Source organism: Lethenteron reissneri, chromosome 43 (assembly GCF_015708825.2).
Source record: "Lethenteron reissneri isolate LAM-NWPU_2019-01 chromosome 43, ASM1570882v1, whole genome shotgun sequence".
Lineage (NCBI taxonomy): Eukaryota > Metazoa > Chordata > Hyperoartia > Petromyzontiformes > Petromyzontidae > Lethenteron > Lethenteron reissneri.
The window spans coordinates 374,874-396,944 of record NC_083821.1 but is presented as its reverse complement, the minus strand read 5'-3'; the positions used below and the strand labels follow the sequence as shown (position 1 = coordinate 396,944).

General features: G+C 51.4%; 1 protein-coding gene across 4 annotated transcripts in view; it reads left to right on the top strand.

Moving 5' to 3' along the window:
• The window catches only part of TRIT1 (tRNA isopentenyltransferase 1), a 56,926-nt gene that overhangs the window by 5,569 nt on the left and 29,286 nt on the right, over window positions 1-22,071 (top strand). The window lies entirely within an intron of this gene.

Below are 22,071 nucleotides of genomic sequence, written 5' to 3'. Positions count from 1 at the left end.
TTATCGTGGTTATTACACCCTCGACAATAATCTGGCCGGCCGCTGGATTAGAACCATGAACCTCTAGGTTGTGTCACCGCCATGCGGGAGGAGCAAGAGGCAGAGTCTGTCCACTGCAAGAGGTGGATTGACGGAGGAAAGGAGCAGCTCAAACATATGCTTACTAAATTAACGAATTTACGAGTTCGATATCATTTAATGCATTTGGCAATGCTGCCATGGTGTACCGGTTAGCACTCTTACAATCCAGAGGTTACCAGTTCGATCTCACTGCAGTTGAAACTGATTTTTCCCACTGCTTATCACCCAGGGGTATTAGTGAGTATACCACAGTTAAGGTTATAGGCAGGTCACACGTCGTAGAGTAAAGTGTGGGTACTACTCGCACCTCGACAAACAAGTCTAACCAGCAAAGAAGAATATCACAAAAATACCATCTCGAACTCCCCCAGCAGTGGCGTGAGTAGAAGATTACAGGGCAGCACCTTTATGTATGTGTGTTGCACTTCCTTCGCACCGTACGCAGCCAACCGTGCTAATCGGAGGTGCATTCTGCCCAGACATTTGGAGACAATGTGTCCGCGTTCTTCCATGGATTATGTATTACACAAGGTCGTGGCTCAGCCGGGAGCCATCGGGGGCTCTGGGTGCTCCTGCCAGCACCGTGACTCACATGGGTTGTGGAGGTAGCGCCAGCCAGCCTTCTTGCCCACAAGCGGTCATCGGTGATTCACAGCAGATAGGATTGTGAGTGCCGCCGTCATGGTTTAGTCACCATGAGTGAGCGAGCCTGCGATTTAGCGAAAGTCTTACGAATCACAGGTCGGCCCTGCTGCTCCGCACTGTACTAAATTAGCTGGCTGAGTCAACGGCCATGGAATGCGGTGTTCTGGGAAGCTGTGGTGGTGATGCACATCCCCCTCCCCATACCATCAGAGACAAAGATCCCCCCTATAGCCTTAACAGACTTGTGGGGAAAGTGCTGTTAGCGAGCACCTATGAAGGTACCACGCCCGACCGCTTTTTTTGCTCCTGAGCGGCAATATTTATGCACCACACTACGTACTCGTTTGAGGCTGAGTCGACCTAGGGGAAGCCCAGGAATGGTTCAGATAATCGACACTGGTGTTGGCCATGAGTGAAAATCGAACGTGTTCGCAGCGGGGTGCAATAACTGATACCCAACAGCTCCCCATACCATACACTCGCACATACAGACATTTACGCGAGATTGGCACTCTTTACAATCCCCATTAATGCAGCGCTAATCTGGGATGAACAAAGAGCCAGGTCAGAAATGAGTAATGCTGTCATTCCTCTGCCGTGTGAGAGCAAGAAATTGTTCTGAAAGCATGCGGTGAGAAGTAGCCTCTCTCCTTTTGTCAAGATCTGCAGTCACGATGATGATGATGACGATTCTATCAGTCAGTATCATTTGTATAATGCCAGGAGAGTCAACAGGTTATAGGTGTCATTATGACTAATAAGATAAGTGCGTTTGGGAAACACCTATCACTATAAGGGATGAAGGCCAGTGATTAAACCTGGTGATGGAATAACAGCCTTAGCAAAAATAAAACACTCGCTGGAAGATAACGACTGTGGAGATGGAGTGATGAGATCAGCTCATCCGCAGGAGTGAGATGGATTGTGGCATCACACGACCATGAGCGATGGTGTTAGCTGGGGCAGATCTTCATCCAGCAGTGGATGGACCATAGCTGATGATAAGTCGATAGGTACCTGGGACAATTGTCCTGGGTTGTCTTCCATGCATTTGAATCCCCTTTGGCTCTCACTCCATAATTTGACTGAACCACCTGCTCATTTTTTTTGCGAGTGACTGTCCAACTCAAGCGTCGATGTGATGTCTCTTTTTATTTGTATGTGCAATCTTATCTCATGTGTTCTTCATTCTGTCTGCCAGTGCACTTTCCCTCCATGCCTTTTTGCACACTTTTCAATGTTTGTTCCATTTTCATTCCAGTTCGCGTACTCCATTACAAAATAACAAGACCGGCCCTTTCATTGTTTGGGTGGCATCTTCTAAACCTTTGATTAATATACTCTGTGATGGCAGGTGAACATTTCCCCATTGTTAATCTTCACTGGGTTAAACACGTGTTTGGTGTTTGCTAGGCATGAACTATAAAAGCACAACTACGATCTATTTCCTGCTGTGGCAGTGGGGCGGGGGGTGCGCACACAAGCATTATTCAAACCGTGCAGAGGAAGGTTCGCTTGCCTGGTGGGTGGTTTTTCCCCCAACAAGGTGCCGGCAACAAAAATATAGATTTCCACTTTACGTTTCCGTGTATGCGACCTGCACGACTCGCAGCATCGTGCCCAGAGGGTGCCTGCCTTCCTTTGTCAAAACGGAAATGAATCTGCCATCCTGTAGGAGCGCTTGGTCAGGGCTGTTTTTGACGTCTTGGCCAGGAGCTGTGCTTTTCCTCGATCACCAAGGGGACTGGGGCTGGGGATCCCGGCACGCTTAGTGACCACCGGCGCTGCTTTTTGCTGCCGCCACGGCAATCGCGCCGGTCTCCGCAGCTGCCAGCGTTCGTCATCGCCGTTTTCATATTGAATAAGTCCACGTATCCGGCAGGCCGCCCTTGTTTCTGTGGCAGGCGAATAAACGTTAAAATATTACGCGCTGTCTGCGTCACGATGGACGTTAAAGATCCCGTGACGTTTAACAAAGAGCAGGAAAATTTGTGCCTCTGTCATTGTCCAGATTTACTAAATGTGAAAAATTACTTGCAAATTACTTTATTGGGAAATGTGCCTATCATCGCCCCCTACTGCAAAATCTCTGCAGAACTCTCCTGAAAAAGAGTTAAGACTTGGTGAGGCCGCCCTGGGTAAACAATTGGAACAATTTACATGGAGCCCGTTGGTTAATCCACTGCTGGATGAAGGCCTCCTTGCGCCATGTCGGTCACTGGGTTTGTTTGATTGTACACTGGTCACCAAGCTAGTCAGTGAGGGTTGGTGAAGTGGCAGGCTCCAGGACCGGTTCGGATCTCACTCATCACTGATGTTAGTTGTGGCTATGCATCAAACTCTATTCGCCGGTGATATGTGAGAATCGCTCATTTTAAAACGTTCTGTAACTGGCATGAATTGGCCATGTACAAAAATGGGTACCACTGGACTTGTTCTGCCTTTGGTGGTACTGACTCGTGAAATATCTGCAAGGACTTATGCAGTGAAATGTCAGGGACTTTTTGAGTTGCTTTTCCAGTTTTGTTCCATTTGGTAAAAGTACACATAGAAGCATGGAAGGATGGATGCATGCGAGTATGTATGTTTAATTTCGTTTGCACCGTACTCGGAGCCAATTGTGCTAATCGCAGCTGTGAGATACTTGGAATTGCATTGAGATACAGAACAGGAACACGCGAAGTCAAGAATATACACACGTCTGAGGTATCATTTAGACTCAAGAACGTGGGTTGACATGGGCAGGAAACGTCGCTGGAAGGGGATGATGGCCGGTGGTGGAGGCTTCCAGCCGAGTGGCAGCCAAGGAAGGGAACGCGACCAACAGAGACATTCACAGTGTGGGCAGCTGCGTGTTCAATTCGGCGAACTATGAGAAGTGGCAGCGGCTTCGGGGCAGCCTTAATCCAGCAGTGGATTTATCCTGGCTGATGATGATGATAATGAGTGGCGTGGCACGCTGGGAACCTCTGCCGGCGCCGTGGCTCATGCCGTCGGCTCCACCTGCGTGGGCAACCGCTCCCCGTGCCGGCCCAAGCACCGAGGCATGTTGTCATGTGGTCTACACAGGCGTGTCTCGCTTAACGGGCGTTCTTTCTACAAGATTTAGCTATATCGAGTAATTTGTATTTTAGACCAATTTGTTCGCAAAATGAGCAAATGTTCTCTTAAAGAGCGGAGACCAATCGATCGAATGCGTTGTGGCAGCAGGGGGCGCAAAGCAGGCCCGCAATTTGTTCACCGGTTGTGCTGCGCTGCGTGCGCTGCGCGTGATTCGTGGTGTGCGGAGAGAGGGGCCTCGTGCTGGCACAAATGGGTGGGGAGGGAGGGGTGGTAGAGGTGGGGGGGGTTGGCGGCACTAATTTATTGCAGACGCTGAGGACAGGTACGTGCAAGCGCTGTGGTTCTTAATGTGGAGTAAGTGAGAATAGGTTTCCCCCTTTTTTCTGGCAACAAAACAGGTGTTAAGATGTTAAAACACCAAACTGAAACCTTTTACAAGGAACCATGTCTGCATTAACCACGATACTTGTGGTCAGAATGCAAACAAAAAACATACTCTGATAATATATGCATTGTCTTTGAAACTAATTGGTCCACACCAGAGACAGCTTTCTTTTGAGTCTCAAAACGGTGTTAGACCAGAATACGCCAGAAGGCAATGGATCTATTATCAGAGTAAGTGTTACGTTTGATGTTTTATCACTCTTTTAAAATTATAATTTGTATTTCACAGATTAAAAAAGTTGTTTAAGAGTGAAAAAGGTTGAGGCTGAAACGTAACCCGACTTTTAACATGTGAGTCCATGGGAAAACAATGATCGTTTAACGAATTTTCTCACAACATATCTCGCTTGTTTAGCGAGACACGTTTATTTACATATTCTTATTTTTGTTTCTCTTGATCTGCGGAATTCTCCTTCAAGGCATGCGGGGTATGGAGGTTTGGTTTTCAATTGCCCCAGTGGTCAACTGAGCTTGCACATTTCGCAGCTGTTACAAAATTGTTGTTGGGGTAATACACCCAGGCTGACTAGTGTTGCTGCACATACGAACCTAACGCAGTGCAAATTAGGTTATTTTTACTTGGGTTCACAGTGTGCCGTCCCCAGGTGGCCCCATGAGACCCCGATACAGGCCCCTAAACTCGGTACCAATGTGCCCATTGCCCTCTTCAAAGCCCGCGTACACTGCATTCTGTGGTTATTACTGCAGGCAACGGCATCTACTCGACATCTGGTTCTGGAAGGAGAGTTAAGTCGGTCTCGTTATCGATTCTGCTGCGAACTCAGCTTTGGCTGCAACGTTCCTGAGAGGTGTTTGGCTGCGTGCTGCGCAGACGTGCCTCATCTCTCTGGCGGCCCAGACCGATATGCGGAATGGTAGCGCCACGCTTAGTTTGGAAGCAGTCGCGGGTGTAATCTTGCATGCCCAACGGCTCGGCACCTGGCGATGCGAGGGTTCTCCGTCATAGACTCCTGAGTCATCTCACCAAAGTTGACTGCTTGGATACATTGGAGCTATTATTCCAAGTGGCATGGGCCTCATGCTCCACTTTTACTCTCGTGATCATCATCGTCAGCTGTTGTCTCGCCACGACTGGATGAAGGGCTCCCCACGCTATCTCCCTCAATCACCGTAATGCGATGCGACAATCCATCCTGCACACGAGTGGATTATATCACTCCATCTCCGCAATGATTGTCCATTTGGATGCGTTCCATCCGTTGGCTGTCATTCTGCCACCAGTCTTGATCATCAGCCTGCTGAGTAATGTGCTCTACCCAAGCCCATTTACTTTCTTTATTGTCAATATGAAGACTGATTTTAGTTTGTTCCCTGATCCATGTGTTCCTTTTTCTGGCTCTCAGTGTAATTCCAATCTTGCATCTATCCACGCTTGTTTATAAACTTATTAGTTTATATGTTTTCCTTGTCATGTGCATATTTCTGATCCATAAGCGATAGCTGGCAGTCACTGGTTGCAGCCCAACGTTATTCTGACCTCAACCACCGTTGAAACTTAAGTGCTGTCGGATGATACGTGGAGTAATTTAGCGATTAGCAGTAACTGTTTACATGATTCTATGGTTAAAGAAAGCCAATTAAGGAGGATTTTTATGGTGTTATGTGCAGACATGCAGTGAAGACAGACATGGCGGTATAATTGCGTGTGTTTTGAACAGGCTCGTGTCCATCCGTGTGTGTGCGCGTTCAGCCTATGTGTATGTAGGCATTTGTGTATGCTGGCATATGTGTTGAGGCGCAATGTACGACTCCGAGGCAGGTTCCGTTAGGGGCTGACGCCAAGTTTATTGAGGGCTTACGCCGAACCAAAACCCCCCTAGCCTATTACTCCCCAGGGGACAGGGGACTGTGATCCCTACAACCCCGGCTAACTCGGCTCTCCTCCCTGCCCTGGGCCAGGACTACCTCAACCTCGGTCGGTCGGGCGGAGTAGCCTCCCCTAGCCCCGTGTGCGGATCTCCTACCCTGGGTCTCCACTCCTACCCCCGACGAACCCCGGTTACGTCCCGAATAGGTGGGGCCTTACCATCAGCCCCACCAAAACTAAGCACCTGTCTGGATATTTTGTACCATCGAACACTCCACCCCCACAACTTCCAAGTGGTGATGGGGCAGTTGTGGAGAGAGTGGAGAGTTCCCCATACCTAGGCAGTGTGCTCATGACCGGCTCCGGTTTGACAGCAGAGGTCTCACTCCGAATCAGTCGAGCGGCAATATCTTTTCATCGGTTGCGTAACGCTGTGTGGAAGCTATCTAGTCTGTCGCTCTACACGAAGCTTCGGGTCTTCTCGGCCACAGTCATTCCCTCCCTTCTCTACGCTTGCGAAACATGGACCCCCCTAATTGAACATCTTTGCCGGTTAGAAACATTTAGGCTGGCCTGCCTACGATCCATCCTCGGTTTAACCAGGCTGGATTGTGTGAGGATGCTCACAAATCCTTGAAAGATCTGGACAAAGTTCCATCGTTGAGCTCTTCCGGCAGGCAAGGCTGCGTTGGCTGGGTCATGTAGCCCGCATGCCCAGCCACCGCATGCCTAAACAGCTTTTGTTTGGCCGGATTGAGGTGGCTAAACGGGCGTCACATGGGCTAGAGAAGAGATGGGAGTTATGTCGTACAGGAGGATGTGGAGCTGAGTGGACTTGTCGATGACTGGTACCAGCGGTGTCAAGATTGGCCTCTGTGGAGGAGGCTTGTGAAGGACGCTACTGGGCAGTTGGAGGCAGTCGCCCTCCAACAACAACGGAGGGCGGAGGAGTGATGCTCACAACAACGAACGGAGCGCCGGGTGGCTAAAGCACAGCAAGTTGGCACAGTAGGGGTACAGGTGGTGCATCAGCCACTGATCTCAGTCAGTCGACCCGTGGCACCTGGGTCTGTCCTGTGACCTCGTGCCAGCGGGCGTTCGACACTTCACGTGGCCTCAGCGTGCACATAGCCTGGCACAAGCGTCGTGGTGACGTCACCGCCACTTAGTGGCGAATGGTGGTTGTTGTGTGTATGTGTGGGGAGTGGTAGTGTCGTGATTAGCGTGCTGCCCTATGAACCCAGCGCCTCGGGTTCGATTTCCGCTCACAACCAACATCAGTAACGGAAGTCTGAACAGGTCCTGGGCCTTTCCTCAGTCAACTCAGGCTAAAATGAGTACCTGGTGCAGTGTTTAAAACATCGGCACTGGAGAGACAAACGCGGCTTTGTGTGGTGCTGGCCACCCACCCCCTCGTCTGCTGTGCTGGTCTTCATAGGTGCGCGCTAACAGTATGTGTGGACCTCAAACTCAGAAAGTTCAATTCCTGCCCATCGATACCATCGGTGGAGTAATTGTCTGTTCCAGTTCCTGGTCTTCTGATAGGTCGACGAAGCATTAAATGATCATTAACAAGTGTGACTATTCACTCTCTGGCGCTCATCAGCATTGGGGAGTCAAAGGAAGGCAGGTATGGTACTGTCCACACCTCCCCATCATGGCATGCAGGCCTTAATAGGTGCTTGCTGACAGCACTCTCCCAACAGTTTGTGTGGGCTAGAGGGGGATCTTTGTTTTTCTCTTTGACAAATGCAGTCTGCATGGAGCAATAGGGCTGATTTTTAGCCAAGTGCTTATGCTCTGCGTTTTCTCTTGTGACGCTGCAAATAAGAAGGGATTAATAAAACCAAAACATAGAAAAACTTTCACAGTGATTTTCTACGTGCTGCAGAAAACGGTGTTTTGGTCAACACCACTTGCATTGTATTTGCTCTTAGCTATGGGAGGAAACTACAGAAGGGAGAAAGTGTAAACTTCACAGAGAAAGGTGCCCGAGTCCGGAATCAAACCCAGTAATTTCTTGCTGCGAGGCACGAGCGTTACCTCTGCACCACCAACCCTGCCGCCCTAACGCGGATTGAAACATCAAACGTCGTGCCGAACAGCACGCGGCACAACTTCAAAGAGCGAAACGGTACAACCGCACCAACCTGCGTGGTTGTACGTGTCGCAATCACCCACGGCGTTTATGGCACAGGTGCCGGAGTTGCCTGGGTAGGGAAGTGGGGTGTGTAGGTGTGCGCATGTGACCCTTGGTGCCCCCCGCACGTGCAGGGGTTCACATCTTATCGCTCCCTTGTTAATAAACTCTGGACTCGGCTGGGTCGCTTCTTTCGCACCGTTTGCGTTCTGGGGGCAGCGTAGAACTGGCTGAACCAGACTGAGCTGCTGTGGCAGATTGATCGATATGCATCCGGGTGGCGGCAGCGGGAAAGTAAATTGTCTTTTTTTGCAGGTTTATTTTCGAACAGAGTGGGGTATTGTGCAAAGTGCTAATTGCACCTAGAGGTGTTTGCTCTCGTAAATAAGTGATCCATTTATTCTCGGTCCTTCCAGGGCGGTGCTGTGTTGTTTTGTTGATGGTATTGTCATATAACCACGTGGAGTAGACCCAAGTCCTCTTGTGCTATCTCTGTCTATATGTTAATTATTCATTGTGATTCGTGGGATTTTATCTCTTTTGTACCCTGAATGGCGATGTGATAACTCAAACTCACAGCTGCACTTTGCCCGTTTGGACGATGGGCCCCGTAGTTTATATGGACTCTTGGCAGTGAAGAGCAACAACAGGAAATAAGTGACATTGTGTGAACACAACTGCCTTTAAAAAATATTTCTAAACGGCAAAAGGCACGGATTGTTAAACTGGTCCTCCCATGATGCCTCACATGTCACGTGGCATCACCAGACTTACTGCGTGTGTAACGCAAGCAGCCTTTTATCTCAATAGAGTGAAAGTGATGACCAAACGAAGTTAGACAGCAGCAAGATAATGTTACAACTTCATACAGGTCTAATTCTTGTTCTTAATCATCAGCACATTGTAACTACGCACATCGATCACGTTGGGGACAGGGTCTTCAGTAAACCAGCTCTAGAGCTGTCTATGAACGATGACGAACTCGTTAGACAGAAAGGTGCGTTGCACATTGAATGCTGATAGGGATACAGTCATTAACACGTTGGTCCAAGTTGATTCGAGCAGCATTAGTTTCAGCAGCAAACTCTAGACCCCATTTAGACTTTCAGAGTCTCATCAGCAGTGTGGCCTGTTAAACTGATGCCGTGGGGTTGCCCGATGTACGAGGCAAAAAAAGCATTCCATGAACACCATAGGTCCATTTTACCACAGTACAGAAAAAAATGAGAATTTGCCAAGGAAGCCTACAGTCGGTGTGCTCAGTTGTTCGGCTTGGCGCTTGCTACTCGTGTGCGCCCGCAGCGCGGTGGGGCGATTTGTGAGACGCGGTTTAAGGATTTCCTCCGTGCTTATGCGATGTGTCTCAGAGCGTCTCGGTCTCAGCTGTATCCCAGAGGAAACGGATGTGTGGGTTGGAGGTTCACGCTCACAACCACCAGGCAGCTGGTGAGTGGATTGCCCGACGACACGTGTTTCAATTCCAGTAGCCCTCTACCCGTCTGCACGTTCACAGCCGTACGCTCCGCGAGACAGGAAGTGAGCAAGCAGTTATTTCAACTGAATCACGATGGTGAGCAGAGAGTGGATGGGAAGAAGGCCTCGGTACAAAGTGGTATTGGCGTCGAGTCACGCTGCGGCTACCCCCCCCCCCCCCGCCACGTGCCCCGATTGCCATCTGCCTGATTCTGTCGCCAGTTCTTCGAGGGCATTGGGGTGAGAGGCCCTGCCACATCAAGCGCCAGCCGTCGCTGTGGCGGCAGCCAAGTCTCCCTGCCGCCCGTTTTAGACGCACGGCCGTTGACGTCGCACGTATCTCCTGCCATGGCGCTTTTCAAGGTCTGGAAACCGAGTGACGCCTTTAGGGGTCGTTATGATATATATATAAATATTTTATCAATTGTGTCGTAAGCGATGGGGCTTCCATGCAGCTTCGTTTAAGGCACTCTTGTTGTTATTCCCTCGGATGCTTTTCTGTCGAAGAGGCATTGCAAGATCTCCTGGAGCCCAGCTCACACCACCTATGTGGATAAGGTGTCTGTAACCTCTGTCGGCTTACTGGTTGTGACCGTGCTAGCAGACTCCTGGTCTTTAATTCTCCCCTTTTTTGAGGCATGTGTAGTCCCCCATCTTTCCAAAGTCCAGCGTCCAGGACACATGGGACCCAGCTTGGTATTTTTTGCTCTGTGTGATCTGACACAGATGTTCGCAGCTTACGATGTTGGCAAGCAGGCTTGCAAGCGGCTGGGCTAACAAGTGAGTAAGCGGGTGAGCAAGCGAACGGGCGGGTATGGGAATGAGGTTATGAACTAGCAAGTGAGCGAGCAAGGGGGTCAACCAACACGATTGTGGGTCATCGGGTAGGTGAGTGGGCAAGCGAGCGGGGAAGCAAGTACGCTGTCTAGCAGGCCAGCAAGCATTGTGCGTCACCGTACCATTAAATAAGCGAAGTAGATGGAGCCGTGGGTGGCGCGTGGCGGCGGGAGGGCCTCGACCTCACTGGGCGGCCGGGAAGAGGTTTCCCGTAAGCAATCACGCAGCTCCGGCCCTGCCGGGCCCCGCTGGTCGCTGTAGCCTGGTTACATCTTGTCGTGTTATTTTGTTTATTTCTGCGTAAAGATGATGTTCATAGAGCTGAGTCAACTGTGCGTGGGTGTCTACGGACAAGCGAGTGAGAAATGGTTGCAATCCTGGCCAAGTTCTCGACTCCCGGGATGCGTTTCCGCAGTGAGCAGTAGCGCTCGTTTAGAGCGTTGATTGTGAGACTCCCGAGGAGGAGGCTGTGTTTGCGATCGGGTTCACTTTGTCTTCCATTCGGCTGAAGCAGTTTGTTCACCAGTTTTATGGCCACTCGCACACATACAGCCACAGACCTCAGTCTCTCAAGCTTCATTACCGGGGTCGCAGAGGAAGGAAGTAATTGTCTCGGTGAATGTCAGTTTGATCATTTTTTGAATCGGGAGAGACAGGCGGGAGGGTGGGAATGTGGGAGACCCGGAATGTGGGAGAGGCAGGAAAGTTACAGGGTCAGCTCATGGGAGAGTGAGTGAGAGGGTGAGCACGTGGGAAAGTGAGATGGTGAATTCACTGTTGAGTGGGACCGAGTTGGTGGGAGACACAAGAAAGCTGGGTGAGAAAGAGCGAGTGGATCCGCTCAATGGGAGAGTGAGAAAGAGCATATATTCTTCGCATGCAGGGCAGAAAGTTTGATGAGCAACATTTCTATGTTCATGTCGAGGCTGGTGAGGTGAGCCAGTGGAAGGCGCCAGGAGTAGACATTGATCTCCTGATTCGTTACATTTTCACATCGTGCTGTGGCTGTCTCGACTACTACAGCCGGTATGATCCATATAAAGGTACGATCAATGAGAATGTGAGCACGTGGGTGAGCCTGCAGTGGATGCGAGAGCGTAATCGGCGGTCGAACGAGCGAGCGCGCAAGCCCGTGGGCCGCCGTGCCCTCTCTGCGAGGGCGCCGTGCCTTGGCGTCGCGTTCGTGTTTGCTTGTCCTTTTGTTTGTCTCCGTCTGCTCTTGCCTGCGATCTCGCATCGTGGCCTTCACAGCCCGCGACAAACCCATGCTCGTCGACTGTTTGTTTCATGTTGTGCCATTTAAGTCCAGTTCCCTCTGCCCCCGTTGAGCCACGTGCAGCTGGCACGGTCTGATTCTCATCAGCGGCGCTTGAAGAGGACAAATAGTTTTCGTCGAAACGAGAGTTTTGTTGTTGACGGGTTTTGTGTGCGAGGGGGCCTCACCTCCCGTGACCCATGCTGCCAGGATCCAGCTCGGTGTGCCCCTTATTGCCGGCTGGCACACGTTGCCCAAAACGTGTTGATGCGTTTATCGCAGCACTATCGGCGGTCCTGCAGGAAAAACACTTGGTGCTTGCGCCATTCCAACTTGATTTGTTTATGCGCCATTGTTTATGGGGGTGGCCCTTACGCGTGGAGTGATTCAAGCACAGTTTAGCTTTTAAATTGTTTTATTTTCATTTGTTGGGTGTATTATCTAACTGTGCTGTTTCTAAATGTCGTATTTTGTCTTCGATTACTCTCTTGCCGAGTAGTTATCGCAAGTGCATCTGTGTTCTGGCACCTCTATGTGCTACATTGAAGTCCTAGCTGCATCAATGAATTTTCGCACTCATGGTTCCATGATTCCATGTGTATACGGCGAACATAACAATGCATTTTTATTAAGCGTCATAAACTGCTTGGTTCTATCGTCACGTTGAACGAACGTCACTTGTGTTGACTGAGCGTGCGCGGAAAGTGCTGCCCTCTACCGTGAGAACCAGAGGTTGGTTGAAGGGTTCTCAGTAGTAGTTCTACAAAATGCACTTCTGCAGGCTGTTCTCGAACACAAAGCGTTGCACTGCTCTGCGAGAGATCCGAATGCGTACTTCGGCTCACGATGGCGATCGCACAATTGGGGTAGAAAATTAGAAAGACAATAATATAAAAAAAACAGAGTCTGGCGGCATATTTTCACCGTGCGGTGCCGTCACGTCTGCCCCAACCCATTGACGGGCCGGCCTTCAGTCCTCCCCCACAGCTCATTAGCCTGCTTATCTTGTCAGCAATTAGCCTTGCGAGTGCTGCTTCCCAGCGCCAGAGGCGTGCGTCATGCGCGTGGCATGCGTTAATGAATTAGGTGATCTGCTTAAGTGTAATAGCTGCGACGACGACATAATAGCAGTGACGACGACGCAGGCCCGCTAAGTGGGACGCCGCTATTTGAAGTCCACGGGAGGCGGATGATTATAAAATGAAAAGAAAAAGCAAACCAACCCCCTGCACTTCCACACAAATTAAAACCCTGGAATGTTGATTTGTGGAGAGCATGTTAACTCTCAATGAACAATACAATGCCCTTTTTGGTTTATATTGCATACAAATCTGACCGCATCTCATGACCACACTGCACAGAAACAGAGAGCACTTTTATTTAATACACAGGCAGAGGGAAATGGATGATCTTAAGCCTGGACTGGAATGATGGGACAGTCCGGATGACCATAGGAAATGTTAATGCTCGCAGCAGCAGCAGCAGAGAATGAGCACAAAAAGGTGATTTCCTGCTCAAATGAGCATGATCCGTGTTGATGTGAGGCACGAGTTTTGCCACCCTGCCAGGATATTTGACTGACATTCAACATTTTTGTGCCTGATGTTTGTGCGTACAATTTTTTTAAATGCAAAGGTGGCAGCCTTAAGCAAGAAGAATGGCTGTTCTAGCTCTGTGATGAACTTGCTGGAATTTTGTAACCTGCCTAGACTGGACAGAGCTGACCACCACCTTGCATCGCATTCTGTGCTCAAAGAACTCTGTATATAGGAATAATAATAATAATATTCGGGTCTCGTGCTCACAATACCAAAACATTTCCTTTTGTTCATAACAATAACAACTTATGCAGGAAGCTCTCACTGAGTCAGGAGGCTGTTTTCAGAAGAGTCCTGCAATGGGACGTCTGACATATTCCTTTTTCAGGAGTTCCGCATTTGGCAGAAAGATAGTAAGCGGAGAAAATAAGTACTGACAAGGGGTAACACTCAACGGCTCACGCGAAACATCAAGCTCGCAAGCACCCACTACTTCCTCTGCTGCCATCCCCGATCCAACCTTGACGCCTCGCATCTTGGGAAGTTGTACACATCTCTTAGTGATCTACCAACTCCTGCCTCCTATACATTTTCAGCCTGGCCCTCTCTCTCCGTAAAACTTTACCATTATGCAGGTCGCTCCATCGCTTCCCGGCTCCTCCCTCTTCCGGGACTGCCTCATTCGCCGTATTGGCTACCTTGCCGCTGCTCTGAGCAATTACGCAGATCTCAGAGCGAGACCCTAGTTTTTGGCTGCTGTTCCGGTGGCTGTGGTGGCATAGCGGCGTGCCGAGGCCTGGCCCTTGAGAGGCGGTGCCCCCTTAGCCGGACCCGCGGCGTAGGCCGGCCCCTGTCATTAACACCGTGTGAACAGCGCGCCGTAATCCGTCAATGCGTTGGGCGCGTGCCTCGCCAGGATTTAATCTGGAAATAAAACGCCGGGCAAGTCCGAGCGGGATCTCTGACCCGACGCGCATTCCACTGCTGCCCGGCCACGTGGCCCATGCACGCGTTCCTGCGACAGCCGAGTTGGTGTGCGTTATACTCCCAGAGATGTTGTCACGTGACATGCAAGGCATGGTGGGAGGACTGATAGAATGGTTACAACCTTGGCTTGTGCTGTCTGCAAATCCCAAGTCGCGCGTATTGGTATTACTATTATTTATTTCCCGGCCACGTAGCTCATCGTTAGAGCGAACGGCTCGCAATCATAAGGGTTGCGAGTTCAAATCCTAGTTAAGTCGTTTATCCAGCGCATTATCCTTCCCTTCAGGGTCGATAAAATAGATACCATTTTGTGGGGGAAGTCCACAATGGATGTCCTATAGAGAGACTCGCCCCACCACAGGGAAGCAGAATGTCCCCCACTCGCTTAGGAATATAACAGGAGATCACTTGGACTTTGTTTCAAGCCATTTCTGGCTGACAAATCACTCTCCCCATTCACAGAACGTGTTACAGTTGCCCGTACCCCCCCCCCCTCTCGCGCGCCAGTCACTCCCTCGTGTTTTTTATTGTGCATTCATTGACAGGCACGTGAAGAGAGCGTGCTTCAGTGAAAGGTACTTGGGCGCTGTTACGTTTTACTGTGAGAATTGCGAAACCTTTACGGCTCCCCGTCACCTGCCCTGAGGTCCGTGATGGGGGCTGTGATGTTGGCCTATTGGCATGCAACAGGTCGCCAGGGGGAGAGCTTTAAGGTGTTATGGGATCTGTTGTATAAAAGCAAAATAAGTTTTGTATACTTCCTCCTCCCCACAAAAACACACGCATTCTCCTCGGATTACCACCTGCTTGCAAAGAGAGGTAATGGACGATCAAATGTACTCGTGCTCTTTTGCCGGAATTCATTTACCCGTGACGTGCCCACTCACACCCGTGTGCACGCGATGGTGTGCGTGGGTGCTTTGGCAGCCGGCATCATCCGTGACTGCGCTGCGTGGAGGAATAAGGAAGCTGCCCCTTGATGGTATCTACCCCCTGTGCTCAACTGCCCCCTGTGATCAGCTGCCTCCTGCGATCAACTGCCCTGGATGCTCAGTGACTCATGTGATCAGCTGCCCTGGATGCTCAGTGGCTCATGTGATCAGCTCTCCCATGTACTCAGCCTGCCCCGGGTGTTCTGCTGCCCCCTGAGCAACTGCCCGGAGTACTTAATAGAGGTTTTTTTGGATTAGATCGCGTAAATATATAAATGTGTCGTGAAAACCCGCCACCACCCGACACGTGATCTAACCCAAAAAACCTCTATTATGGATGATATTGGTCGTGAAAGCCTCCTACTAGGTGTTAAACTGCCCTGAGTGCGTAGTTAGCTGCCTCTTGTGATTACATACCCGGGGTGCTCGGCTGCCCTGGCTGCTCCGCTACTCGGGGTGCTGCTCGGCTGCCCCCCTGTGATCAACTGCCCTGGGTGCTCGGCTGTGCTGGGTGCTCGGCTGTGCTGGGTGCTCGGCTGTGTCCCTGTGTTTGGCCAAGAGGGGTTGGGTAGCTCTGTCCTACCAGCGTCTCACAGAGGTGGTGAGGTGGAGGCCACTGGACACCAGTGGTGTAACTCGACAGTGCAACTCGACAGTGCAGGCAGTGCACCTGCACCTGGGCCCATGGCCCAAGGAGCTGGGCTATGAAGAGAGGGAGTGGGAAATCGGACAGTGGCAGCTCCATTTCTCTGCCAGGCCCGTGCCAGCCTCACCGGGCCCTCGCACTGGCGGTGTCTTGAGCAAGAGTTCGTGTGCGGCCGTCTCGAGTCGCGTAACGCGACACATCACCCAACAAAGCCTCGTGATCAGCGTTACCCACAGCTCTGGTGTAGCCAGCGGTAATGCGAGCTCGCAACCACGCGGCGCGCCGGCGTTTCAGGCTGCCTCCGGCTGTTGCATCCATTTGGCAAGATCGCTGCGCCGATCGGTCAACCTGCGCTCCCTGGCATCACCCGGCGAATAGCCTTTTCGGCGCTCCAAACACTCCGCGTCCCCGATCGGCAACGTTGCCCGCTCAATAACGAGAGCCGATTGGCCGGCGCTGTCCTGTCGCACCAGAGCACGAGACAACAGATGCCGTTGTGCAGCGCGTCTGCCTCGGCACTCGGTAAGAATATCGCCGACGTAGGCCCCGAAAGGCAGTGGGCGACAACTCGGGAGGACGCGTCGGAGTTTATTTCTGAAGAGGTCACCCGGCCGAACGCTTTGCTCACCAGGCTATTTTTATGGCATCTGAATTCCAGGCGAGCGTCCAGTTGTATTCTAAGATGTCGAAGCTCCAGAAGCTCCGGTGGTCTTTCTGGAAGGACATCAATCAGCAGCCAGAGAGACACAAAGTCGGTTGCCGGGGCTAACTCCCTACCTAGACCTTCATGGTTCGTGTATTCCAGTATTTTCTAATTCAAAACAAGGAAGTTGGCTTGAACAGTGGAGGGAGGATCCCCAAAATGTAGAAAGCTCTTGAAGTTGCCTGTTATGGCTGTGTGCCCCAGGTCGTCCTACATGGGTATGACGCTTTGTCAATAAATAAAGAGGAGATTAGAGCTCGCTTTGAGAAATACCTTTGTGATGTTACAGCAGTAACTGGGTGAACATACAGAACGCACAACGCCGTGATGTCGGAATGAGAGTGCTGCAGCTGAAGTGATCTCACAAACTTTAGTTTACTTTCTCTGTTTAATAAAGGTTTAAACTCACATTGAAGAGCCCCGTATACATAGCATGAGAACTCCTGTGTGAAATAAGATCCATATGATTTCATTTTAGTTGGGCCTGAAATAAATATCGATAGTTTTTTTACTTTTACCAGCATAGTACATTTTCCCAGTCGAGTATCTCTGTAAACGATAGCTGTCAGGACTGTTGCTTGGGTGGCTGACTCCAAATGTCTCTGCTGAGATTGGCAGGGCCTCCATGTCCACCACAGCAGCAGTGGAACTCAGTGGCATGCAGTGGCGATGACAGCAAGGCCGAGAGTGGCACTGCAACATTGCTCGGAGGCCAGCCGCTGCCACTTGAAGCCACCGCCATGTCCCGTTAGCCATCCGCCAGTTGTTGCAGTCACGTCGGCTTTCACTTGTGTGCGGAGGCTGTGCAGCGTAATGTGGTCTTACGATATTAAGATATTCGGACAGTGCCCTGACCTACCCGTCTGCGTAGGCGCCATGCAAATTGGTCCAAATCCAGTGCTAAAATAGAACAAAAATCACCACACTTGTGTATTAACACTCGTGAATGCACGTGCTCCTCTTTCTGTCTCTCCGTGCAGCAGTAATGTGCCTGACATCGCAGAGCCAGAGCCCCTGTCAATGCAGATTTCTCAACTCTGAGAAATGGCGACAGATTCGGGAGAACAACGATACTGTACAAGCACTCGATTGCTGTTCTCACTGGAGAGCCTCCAGGATTTAACCTCTACCTCATGACATTAGTCCACGTGAAATTAGATCTGCACAGCTCACAACAAATCCACCCGCTACGTCCATCACGAGTGGGCATTCAGAGAGAACCCAGGTTGAGGTAACACCGACTAGACGATGGACCACACGGTGATGAACCGCTGTGTGAAGGCTGAGTATTCAACGAGGGCACCGACGCAATCCACCTCGCATCCACTGAAGCCTTTTCCTGGCAGGCTACTCGTGTACGCATGGACTTATCAGTTGCTGTTCATCCAGCCATGCGCAAGCTGCAGCGCTACATTGTGAACACAGAACGGTGAAGCAAACTTCTGTTGTTCTACACCATTCTCCAACTTCTCTGCTTCCCACCTTCACCAGCCCACACTACCAGCGTGGTGAAGTATGGTCAAACAACCAAATGACGCACACGGCGTGGTGAGGCCCTCGTCCAGCAGGGGATTGACGAAAGGACTGCACCTGTTCGTGCGACGTTTCGCAGCGTTGTCGCACGAGGGGTTGTAATCACGAGTGATGTCACTGCGCGCTCTTGGTCAACCTGGTTTGTCTAAAGCAGGGATGGGGAACGTCCGGCCCGCGAAATCATTTGGTGTGGCCCTGCCAAGGCAACCGCAGGCGGGACTCGAAATTCAATAAATCGAGGAGCAAACCTGGAAAAGCATCATCAATACCAACTAACATCACACGCCTCACCAAAGAGAAGCAGTTCCAGCCATCACATTAGGGGTGAGTTAATTGAGCAAATATAACAGGCAAATTTTGAAGTTGATAATTTTTTATGGCCCGCGAATGATGTTATAAATATCCCAATGGCCCTTGGCAGAAAAAAGGTTCCCCACCCCTGCTCTAAAGGGACCGACCCCCTGCCAGTGCGTCGTGTCCACCGTGGCGGGTAAGCAGTCGCAAGTGAGTGCTCGCGACCGCTCGTATAAAGATGCATTGCTTCCCTTCCCGGTTTCCGTGAACGTGGGCCAGCGGCGAAACGTGACGCACTCTTGGTCCACGTGTCCCTGTCTCTCGGTGCGCCCCGTGTCTTCTGCGCTGCCTTCTCGATGTGAACGGGCGACCGATTGTCAGGCGCCGCGTTAGTCCTTTCCCTGACCTCGGGCTGGGGCAGCACTCCCTCAACCCGCCGTGTGCCCATTAGGACTTTCAGAAACCTTTGGTGGGCAACCGCACATTATTTGCCACTAAAGCCGTCTGATCACGCTAGGACTGTACGCATCGATCGTGTGCTGAGAACCACTTGAAATACAACAGGTGACGGAGCGTGCTAAAATTAGAAACTCGGTGTTGTCAGCTTCAAAAATGTCCCCTCTGGTGCCCGTGACAGGGTTAATATAATTTGTCGACTGTTTTTAAGTGGTAGGCCTTGTGTGGCTGTAGGTCATATGGAATGAAATCAAAGGACCAAAGTGGTCCATGCATGGGCCATAGGTTCCCCTTCCCTGGCCCTTACCCTGGCCCTTACCCTGGCCCTTACCCGAGCTCTAATCCTCACCCCGCGTTGGGCAGAGCGGCTGGGAGGCCAAAAGTGTACGCATGTGTCCTTTTTCGTATTTATTGTTGTGTTTTGACTGAGAGACGCTGGGGTTCAGCCGTTGGTGGGGGTTTGACTCTGCGCGGTTGATCTCAGTTAATGGTTACGCTCTCTGCTCGCTCCTTCGAGCCGACAAAAGTTCTTTGAGGAGGATGCTACCAGGGACTGTATTAGGGCAATTGATAGCAGCCGTAGTTGCACTGGAGAGAGTGGCTGTAAAAAATAAACAAACTGCCCCAGGGAAAGAAGCTTTCCTTTGTGTTGAAGCGCTACCGCCCTGACTTTACAGCGAAGCAGCACCATCAGGTGCAGATCGCTGCTTTATCAGATCGCAGCCGTGTTCTGAGGCCATCTCTGTCGTTACGGTTCGTGCGCGGATAAGGGGAGGGCTGAGCGGGCGAGCGCACTGGCCCAGCCCGGCTGCATTCCCCCGTAGCGGGGCCTCATTTGACGAGGGGGCAGAGTGCTCGGGTTTTCCTGCTTCACAGGGTCCCCTCCCTTCCCTCCCCCAACCCCTCCCCCACCTCGGAGAAAGTCTTCCATGAGAAGGGCTGCAGCTGCGAGAAGAGCTTACGTAAGATTGGAATGGCGACCGCGGTGCTAGCTGGCTCACGAACGCAAGGACTCGCAGAGACACGTGCCGCACCAGACAATCTGCAGAATGCCGCTGCCAGACTTCTCGCGCGCCCCCGTGAACAAAACCACATCGCACCCAAACTCCGATCATGCCACCAGCTTCCAGTCCAATCCAGAATCAATTCAAGATGGCACTCACCATTTTCAAGATCCTCCATGGACTCCCTTTTCCCTCTCATGTCACTTTACTCCCCTTCACATGCTCTGCCCTCTTGTCTCACCGTTCCTCTCCACTCGCTCACCTACCTCTCCCCTGTCATCTCGTTCTACTTCCCTCCACGCAATCTCTGCTCCAGCAGTCAATGTCTTCTGTCAGAGCCCCCAGGTAACTTTTACTCAATGGTAGGTGGCTCATCCTTCTCCACTGCCTCTGTAGTCTGGACAAAAAGGGCTGCTGTGCAGGAGCATGCACTGCCTGCCTCATTTGTTCTGTCTGCTTAATTACATTCACTCGGAGGTTTATTTTGTGTACAATTGACACACATTGTTAAAGGATCCACACACATTCAGCACGTCTACAAGTGTCAGAATCGCTTGAAATCGATGAACGATTACACACTCGCCGACCACCCCCCAGAGACGTCTCCAACGACTTGGGTTCGCGAGCGTCATGGCGGGAGTCGTCGTCTGTGGGCCCCTCTGGGGTGCGCGACATCACAAATGCGTGAGCACCGGGCTCATGGGTTGACGTGACCCGGTTTGAAGGATACAGCCTTGAGATTAGCCGTGTTGAGGGTTGTGCGGATTTGTTGCTCATGCGCGCGTCTCCGCGAGGAAGCCGCTGCCCCACCCTGCCCCCCCCCCTTGTCTCTCACCCCATTCCCCGCATATTGCACGCCTCTTTGCCACCGAGCCAGACGGGCTCCTCAGTCCGCTGATGCGACACCGGTAGCACAAGCGGCATGAAATTGGGGAGAAAGACGAACCTAAATTATTGATCCTCTTCATGGGGATAGCTTAGTGGTGGACTCACAGAGTTGTGGTTTGTCACGTGGGAAGCGCATTTGAACAGATCTGGCCGCTAATCCACGTAAGCATAGGTGGCAGCAGCGTGGGTGTGTGGATGCCTGCCAGGATGCACCTCCTGGCGCACCTGTGCACACCCTGTGGGGGGGGAGGTGGAGGGGAACATCGGTACCGCCCCTCCCGCACGCAACTTTCTCCCCGCACGGGCCCCAGCAGAACATGGCGCTTACGACACAGCGTCCCAGTGCTTGCGCATCTCAGGGTTCTGTACAGAGACATAGGCAGAGGAAAGAAGGGGGGGATCCTGATCCTGCACTTGAACAGGACGAGCGAGTCAACAGGACGAATGGCTGGGGGAAGAGAGTTACAGGCTAAGGAGGTAGCAAAGGCGAACGAGTGACCTGCCCCACTGAGCAAAGATTGGCCGTGGGCTTCAACGGAAGCCCACGGTTGCTTCAACGGAAGCCCTTTGGTTGCTGGAGCGGAAAGTAGTGAGATGAGAGGCCAGCAGGGGTTGGTGCACTCTTTAAATTGATCCAAGGGTCGATTGGGAGCCAGTCGAGTGAACAGAACATTGGGATGATGAAAGCCTGATTTGTACTTCAGAAGTTTAATTCCAGAGTACTTGCATGGTGAACCACCAGGGCTTGCCGGGTGTTATAGAGGTGGGGTTGGGAGGTGTAGGCTAGGAGATGGCCGTGCTGGGTATAATCCCCTCCGATACGTTGTCTGGGTTTCTCCACGTTCTCCTCCCAAATACCAGAACCTTGTGATTGGAATTGGGCATGCAGACCAGTATCGCAGAACCCTCCTGAAAAAAGAACAACTAATTGTTTTTTGTAATTATAAAGACTCGTGCTATGCGGTGGGCAGCAGAGGGCAGTGCACGTTCCCCGCCTTCACAAAACGGCACCAACCGGCGTGGTGAAATATGGTCAAGAACTCCCCTTGACCCGCATGGACTGGCTCAAGCTGTCTGAAATAAGAACCCGGCGCTGCAAGCTGCGTGGTGGATGGTGGCAACTGGAAGTGGCTTTGGTCGCTGACGATGCTGAATAAAGCGCATCGTGGCGGCGCTGACCCCACTAGCCAGGTGCGCTCGGGACTCTATCGCGCTCGCTCCTCTCTCGAGCTCGCTTGTCCTGGTTTTGCCAGGTTGCTGTCGACCTGCTCACATGCACACCCTGATGATGTGGGCTACAGGCCAGTGGCCAGTTACATCCAAC